This window comes from Halyomorpha halys, unplaced genomic scaffold, assembly GCF_000696795.3.
Source record: "Halyomorpha halys isolate HHAL.00 unplaced genomic scaffold, Hhal_1.1 Scaffold97.1, whole genome shotgun sequence".
In the NCBI taxonomy this organism is placed as follows: Eukaryota; Metazoa; Arthropoda; class Insecta; order Hemiptera; family Pentatomidae; genus Halyomorpha; species Halyomorpha halys.
This window is the reverse complement of record NW_027108815.1, coordinates 1,035,823-1,044,977: the sequence shown is the minus strand read 5'-3', so window position 1 is coordinate 1,044,977 and position 9,155 is coordinate 1,035,823.

Here is a 9,155-nt window from a genome sequence, read left to right as displayed (position 1 = left end):
GTCCGATATTTCCTTTCCGGTCACCGTATCACCAGAATTATAGAGATATAATCTCCAAGGATGTAATGCCACAACTTTCCTATCCAGGACGTGCTGAAGATTCCCCTTCACAAAACATATCGCTCGTGTTTTTGTTTTTCCCCATAATCCCTTTTGTCTACGCAGAAACCGCTAGTGTTTTTATCTTACCATGGCGATCATAATAATCTCTCTTCATGCCCCCTAATACTATTTCAGGTCAAGTTAAGACTTGAAGAAAACTGTTTCTATGGACATTCAATCCATAAATTGATTGAAGGAGAACATTAAGCCTCATAATCCAGGTAGAGCTCTCTCTAGAGGAAGTTAACAGAAGGAAAATTACAGAGCGTTACTGACCATAAGGCCATCGCCGGAACTGACTGCTACTTTGGGGGGGGGGCGGAAGGACTTTGTACAGTTACATTAATTAGAGCGGATGAAGTGAAACATCTGTTGGTAACACTGGTTATCATTTCCGCTAGAACAGACAGCTACAGGTTGGGAGCTAGTGAAGGGATACCCAGGTTGTGGTTCTGCGCTCGGTTGGGTTTCGGGTCAATTGGGTCGGGAACTGCCTTCAACGGAATTCGATCTTTAATAAAAAAATTCTTAAAAGGTATTATAATGATTTTTGATTAACGCTTTTCCTAGATTTTTTAAATACATTATTTCATAAATATATAACGTACAGCATTTACCATATTGTTTTGGGATAAACAAAAAAATTGTAGTTACAAAATAGCTAAACTTATAATTTCTAATTTTTTAATTTTTTTAAAAAAATTTTATTTGAGAATTACAGAATTTGAATTGCAGGTTTTTAGGATATAGGAGGGGCGTTGAATACTAATCACTTGGAATAGAAAGGAAGCTATGAAATACTATCATCGGATCAAGGATGGATAGAGCCACTTCAGCTCGGCGTAATACTCGGTTAATAAGATGTTTAAGTTTAGATTCGAGATTACCTGAGAGTATTTACCAGGCAGCCATCGTCAAAGTGGAGGAAAAAAAGAGAGGAAACTGAGAATTGGCGGGTTTTACGTGGAAGCAGATAACGGATTCTATTGAATTGCTTTAGGGCAGCTATGGTTCGACGGGAAATTTAGGAAATAAAATGAAAAAATAATTTTATTCTGGGACATATGTTATGGTTCATATATTAAGATTTTTATCTGGCAAGTATTCACAAATTTTCAGATAGTTGAATGAAATTATATTGGTATATTGGCTTAACTACTGTTTATAATGTTAATCAATATATGCCTATTTATTTGATTACAATGTTGCGGAAGTTTGGTTATACAATAAGTGGAGAAATAGGTGTTATTTAAAGGAAAGAATGGATGAGGACTGGCTAATGGAGATGGGAAGCGAATTCCAGAAGGAGGTTGCACGTATGACGAAGGATTTGCTAACGAAGGCGGTTCTATAAGAGGGAATAAATAAATCAATCGGTTGTGATCTGATGTTTAATGAGTGGATGGATGAACGAAGAGTGAGGATATCAAGGATATAGGTAGGTTTTTTATTTTAAGAACTTGGAATAGGAAAACACCAAGAAGGTATTGCCTTCGGGAGGTTGGATAGACTCACTTCAACTCGGTATACCAGCGGGAGACTTGAGAGTGCCTAGGGAACCCAAAGATAAATCTTACAAAGCAATTCATGACTCTCTTCAGTCTCAACTTTAGTCCTGCAAATAGCCCTCCATACACCAAGGATCCGTAGTCGAAGTGGGGGAAGACAAGAGAGGATACTAGGAGCTGACGAGTGTTCTGAGGAATGGAATTATGGAATTTTAGGAATTGTTTGAGTACAGTTATGGATTTGCGTATGATTTGGGAAATGTGATTATTCCTGGATAGGTGTTGGTCGAAGGTTTTTGTAGCATCCAGATCATTGTTAAACGCCCATGCGTTGTGCTGTCAATATCTCCTGGTATCTTATGGATGGCCTGAAGCATCTCGGAGAGATGGGAGGATAGATAGATTTGGAGATCGTCTGTAAATAAGTGGTATAGTGCGTGTTGAATGGAATAAGGAAGATCGTTGATATAAATAGATAAATTAATATCAATAATTTTTTTTTTATTTTATTTATTTATTGATATTTACAACTGTATAAAAAAATACAACCAGTAAATTTGATCATAATGATATGATAGAGGATGTAGAGAAACTACCCAGAAGTAGAACTCTAAAAACAGTTTACAATATAAGGTCACGAGGCCATCTTCTTTTCAGGCGCCTCGGAGGATTGCCAGGAAGCAAGGTTAGAAACTAGTGGGTTTGGGTGGTTATTATGGAAGAAATAATATCGGGTTCGGGTTAGATCGGTTACATAAGGAACATTTAGGTCTTTATGGATGGTTTTATTGGTAACAAAATAAGGAGCATTGAGGATTTTGGATTGTAAAGATTGGATACGAGAGGAATTCGAAGAATATCAATAATCTAATTAATATATGTTTAGTTTTATTGCGTTTATATCTACAGTTTTTTTTGGCCCAAGACTGCCCTTGAAGTCCTATACTGCCGTTTACCGTAGTGGTGAGTCAAGTTTTTCATTTTGTAGGACGGCCACTCAATGAAAAATGTCAACGCCCCAGGCCGGATTTGCACCGGCACTGCCAGCAGATCTCTGGTTAATAGACCGGCGCCTAACCTCTTGAGCTACAGAAGGTATATGTCTATGGTTTGTAGTTTTAGTTTAATTTTCATTTTCTGTGATTAGAGGCTTTAATTAGGGCAACATTAGAAGAAACTATGTGTAAGTTTCTATATATAATCCTGTACGGTGTTTATATACAATCCCCTGTACATTTTAGATATTATAATGTAATATTATTTATTAACAATGTATGTGATATGGATAGTTCTGAGGCATTCGTATCGGATTACTTGTTTTGTTTTTTTATACGGGTTGAACTAGTGAAGATCCATGGGGCTGAGATAGGACTTAGTACCGCTTTATATATTTAAAATTTTTTTTTTACTGAACGATTTTGATTTTTTACTAAAGTATAGATGCAGTTGATATAAAATTTTCTATGCATTTTCCAATTTCAAATTTATGCTGTGGTTAAATAATAGTTTGCTGTCTGAAGTGCTCCCTGAGTATTTATTCTCCATATATCTTTATCATGCCAATAATACTCACATCACATTTATTTATTGTGTATATTTATTACGTGGGAGTAGCATAGTAAGGCAATGGACTACTAACTCTTCGGGTACGAATCCAGCTGTAGCAGATAATTATTATCTGTTTCAGTGTTACCGTTTAATCATTTCTCGGGTTGCCCTTAATTGAGTAAAAATTTGGCGGCCGTGAGCGATTCTAACTAAATCACCACCTTGCACAACCGTTGGTCAAGTAACATTACTTCCTTATCAAATACTTAACCCCTGACCCTTCAGGGGATGTAGCAGTAATGATTTTAATTTAATATATGTATTACAGTTGTTATCGAATAATAAATTAAATAAAACAATAATTAAATTATGTAAATTTTGATTGGAGGAAGATAGTCCGGGTGGTGGTCAATAAAAGTATTAGAATAGTAACAAAAAAAACAAAACAATTTATTTGTTTACATCGGGACCTGCTCGTGCTATACCACATGCTATGTGTTGTGAGACACTTTATGCTCATAAAAACATGTATGTATATTTTCTGTTTTATTTATAACGTCAAATCCCTGGAGGGGCAAACTGGTTAGTGAGTTAGTTCAGAATTATTTATCTATAATAGTGTAACAATAGAGTATTGGGGTCTCATATATTCTATTGGCTTATCTGAGTGACGTCTTCGCCGCCGCGGTGACGTATATTCCCTCGTCAAGGTGTATGGTGGGCGAATATGGTGAAGACTGTGTCCTGGACTCTGGCGTGATGGTAGGGGGAGGCAAGGTCCTAGCTTGCATAGTGCATTGGCTGGGGCGGCATTGCAGTCGCAGCGTCTTCGGAGCCTTCCGGTGTCCGCGGCAAGGGGGGCCATCAGTAAATGAGACCCCCGACCCCGACTTTATATAAATCCAAAAAAGAATGAGTACTTGAATCCGACATTATTGTTAACCAAAGTTTCGCTCCACTTTGCAGGACCTCATCTGGGCTGATAAGGATGACGTTCTGATGCTAACTGACATCTTCAGTTGGTTAACAATAAACAGTTTTCTTTTACTATTCTGATACCTTTATTGACCGCCACCTGGACTATCTTCCTTCAATCTACTTCACACGGTCAACTATCTTCTTCTAATATCGCTAAAGTTTTGGAAACCCAGAGAAGAGGAAAGAGTGACTCTTGGGAAACAAAGATGGCATTATATGACTCAATAGTCTCCTCAGTTCTCCTATATGCATCCGAAGTTTAGAGACTTAGATATCTGGAACCTATCGAAATCTCTCAAATGAAACGTATTAAATACCTGTATGGATGGCCCAAGAATGCCCCAAACTATATAGTTCAACTCGAGACAAGTAGAAGTCCATTAAGTTCAAAAGTAATAACAAAGATCATCAACTACTGGTCCAAACTGTCATTAATGTCAGAAAAGAGACTCCCAAAACTATGTTTCAACAGACTAAGGATGTTAGATGCAGAAAACTCTGACGTAGAGTACAACTGGGTCTTACAACTCAATATGATAGCCCACCAATATGGATGTAGAAATGAGTTCAATAGTTCATATGAAAACGGAATATTGAGACATAAAGGCCATGTTCTTGAAAAGATCTTGAACCACAACTTCTCAACTGACTTCAATAGAGCATTGAACTCAAATATCAACCCCGTATACCGATCACTCTGGAGTTTATACCTACTCAAACCTGAAGCATTTTTGACATATAAGTTAAATTAAAAAAAAATAAGGTGCATCAGACAATTAAGAGTAGGAAACCCGGAGCATATCAAACTACACCACGGAAGCAAACCCATCACTTTCAAGGCAAACCAACTCTGTCCATTCTGCAAAAATATTTCAATAATAGCTAGTACCACATCCTCCTACATTGTTCCACCTTTAAAGAAAATATACAACATATCTTAAAGCCTCCCGTATCCGTATCTTGCGACTTACAAAACATTGAAAATAAATTGAACATTAATAGCGAAGCCAAATTGAACAGACTATATAATTACATTGTAACAATATGTAATAAGTTTAATTTTGTATGTGACTTATAAATTCTATAATATAAATAGTTTTTGAAGCCAATTAATATCTTCATTTGTATCATGCTTTCGTTTATTTAAAAGAATTCTCATTTTATTAAGTTAAATATAATGGAACAATGAATATTATGTTAATAGTTATGTATTATCCGATCTGGTTTTTTTTTGTTTATTGTTTTGTTATAAAGAACTTGTTTTATCTTTTGTTTATTGTTTTTGTAATGGAGCACTAGACTCAGGTTTTGTTTTATAATTGTATATTGTGTTATGAATTCGTACAAGATTTTGTCTTTCACAAATAAAATCATATCTATCTATCTTCTTCTAATATGTAAATATACTAAGGTCTGGTATAAATGTTGAAAACGATAGACAATAATGGCTTTTTTAAAAGAATAATTTCATATTTAAATTTAAATAGTCGAACAGATCCGTTACTTAGGACTACATCTCGACAAACGACTGACATGGAATCCTCATACAAGACTAAAAAGACAAGAAACTGCTCGTAGATTCCGACTATTGCAACATTTACAAGACAAATGGTCTAAATTGCCAATCCATTACAAAAGACTGATCTACATGACTATTATAAGGCCTATCTGGACATACGGATTTGAGCTTAGGGGCTCCACTAAACCATTAAATTCCTCCAGAATCCAATCCTTACAGTCCAAAATCTTTCGTAAAATCCTTAATGCTCCTTTTTTTGTCACAAATCAAGTCATCCATCAGGACCTCAATATTCCATATGTTGCCGATTTGGCCAGAACCAGATACCGTTCCTTCCATAATAAACTTCTCAACCACCCAAATCCACTTGTTTCTAACCTGGCTTCTCCTTCATTACCTAATAATCCTCCTAGGCGTCTGAAAAGAAGATGGCCTCGAGATCTTCTTCTCAAGAAATGTTATTGGAGTTCTATCAGTGGGTAGATTCTCAACATGTTTTTATCATGTTACTATGTCACCTACAGCAAATTTACTTGTTGTATCTATCAATAAATAAATTATTAAAAAAAAAAAAATTAAATACAACTTTTTAAATTTTATAAATAAAACTTTAGTTAGTAAAAGGCCAAGTCTTCAGTTTCAGAAAAAAAGTTTTAAACTTGAAGCCTTTATTAACTAATAAAGCCTAAGCTGAGAGTTATGACTGAAGTGGTTGCTACGAGGTAACTTGCAACACTAATCAATTTACCAGAGGCAAAGTAAGGGGGTTATAAGTTAGTGCAGTCGATCTCCCTCTAACAAGTTAAAATTAAAGTTTTTTTGTTTCTAATTTTATTTATTAATGTTTACAATTGTATTAAAAATATATACTATAAGTGAATTTGATACTAGTTGTACATAATACAGATATGTAGAGAATCTAACCATTGGTTAAAATTCAATAACATTTTTTAAGGAAAAGATCTCGAACCATCTTCTTTTCAAACGTCTAGGAGGATTATCAGGAAGGAGAAGCCAGGCTAGAAATAATTGTTTACGTTGCTAGGAAGTTTATCATGGAAGGATTAATATCCGGTTCGGCAAATCGGCCAACATAGAGGTCCTTTACAAATTATTTTGGATTGTAAGGATTGGATACGAGAGGAATTCGAAGGTTTAGTGGAGCCCCAAAGATCAAATCCGCGAGTCGAGTCATATAAATGAGGCCTTCTTAATAAGTTGGAAGTTTAGACCTTTTGTCTAGAAAGTGTTGTAAAAATAGGAATCGACGTGCAATTTCCTGTTTTTTCAGGCTTGTATGAGGATTCCAAGTCAGTGGTTTGTGCAGATGTAGTCCCAGGTTTAATTCGACTGGAATAAGTGGAGTATTATTAAAGGATACTGTGGGGTAGGAAATCATGGGTTTACGCCGAAGATTAAAGGTGATTTAGAGGTATTTTACCTCCTAGGTTTGACACCATTCTTCAAGGGCGGTGATGTGAGATTGGAGTGTATATATGGAATATATAGTCAGGGGAAATATTTCGATCGTGTAAAATTCTTTGTTAAGTTGTTGAGATAAATCACAGAATAACCACAAAACATATATTTACATAATTCATCGGACAAGTGTCCTGGGTGGCGACCGAAATGTGAGGATCTTATTGAGTCCTTAACTAAAAGGTTTGATAGAATTAGGCAAGAACTGTCTGTCGTGTTTGTCGGAATTGAACCTCTGGATATTTTAGAGATTTTCTTAACTATATTTTACCATTTTTTTTAGCAGAACCTTACTCATCATTCAAATCCATTTGTACAATCCCTATCCAGTACCATAATACTCAACCTTCAATTTAATCCTGTTTGAACGTTGAAACGACAGTGACTCCGAGACCTTTGGTGAATTCGCTGTTAGAGTTCAGGTAATGACCACCTATCGCTCTGGTGCTCTCATCCACTGGCTTTCACCTTTACTTTGAGTGCGGAAGAGCTCGGTTTAGGATTCCCAAGGCTGATAGTAAATATTGTATATGGGTATAAATGTGTGCCAGATATCTTCTTTTTTATTTTCCGATATAAATAGAAATTATTATGTTATTACTTAATCAGTTTTTATTATATCTACTTAGATTTTACTAGATATATTTTTTGTTCCGTCTCCACAGACAGATCCTTAGCCGCCAGAACCAGCCTTCTCCAGGTCTGCTCTTTCGCATCTTTGTTGATTCTGTCTATCCGTCTGGTCTTTGACCTCTTCTGCCTACTATACTGGCATTCATTGTTGTGTAGGGGCGTCCTGATAGATAGCTTCGAGCCACATATCCCGCCCATCTTGATCTTCTTGCCTTCATATCATGAAATATTAACTGACCAGTCTATGCAACCAGTTCACAGTAAGAAGTTATTCTCCTCCATTTTTTAAGACACTGATCCCAGATCGTGCAATTTTTTTTTATATATCATACTTTAATTATTTATTAATATTTTGTTTTTTTTGTTAATCTAATTGTTATAAGTTTTTAAAATCTTATTTATACTCAATAGAGCGTTAATACTTATAACCCTTGGTTGTAGCAGCATTTTATGTCTACTTCAATTAGAACTAAAATAAAATAAATTATTTTATCTGTTTTTAAGTTGCAAATGTAAATGACGGAAGGAAGAAAAGTGTTATATAAAAGTTTTAAATCTAAGAAATTTTTTTTTATAAAAGGTTATATGGGACAAAGGCAATTAGTCTGTATTTTTAAGATTTGAAAAAGGAAATGAAATCAATATTGAAGGTGGTATCCTTGAGAATGCCCGAGGGTCGAAACGTTGGAAAAATTTTAAAGAATAAAAGTTGAGAGAAAAAAAAGGATCAAATTTGTTTTAAATTAAGAATAAATTATTTTACTGAAATAAGACTTTAAAAATAGATAAGATATTACTTGTACAAGTTGTTTACACAGTAAAAGTATCCTTTATCATCAGGTGAGAGAGTAATTTGGGAAGGATTCCAGGGAGGTTGGTGGGGAGGTGGGGAGGTGACGAAGGAGGGGACAAGCTGCCCCGAAATAGAGTTCCATTAGTTGATTGGGTTTTTGTTTAATCTCTCGCATTATAACGTTCGCGTTTATGAAGTAAAGCAAGGTCATGAATTTAATTTCCATTATTAACGAACATTATAATTACATTTTGTCATTTCTTTTTTAATGGAAAAAGAAATATATTTTTTTAATTATTACACCGGGTCATTCCATGTCAGCGTCCGAGAGTCGGTTATAATATTCTTCAATTAAACCAAGATTTCATCATGCATTTAAGCTGTTTGTATGTTATATATAAAATATAATACTGATAATATATACCGATAGAAAATATAGTTAGGATGATACAATGAATACAATATAATATATATAATACAACTTACTGTTTCTGTTAAGCCATATCAAATTGATTCTATCTCTTTTCAGGAAAGCTTAAATAAAGGATAAAAAAAAAAAAAAAAAAAAAAAAAAAAAAAAAAAAAAAAAAAAAAA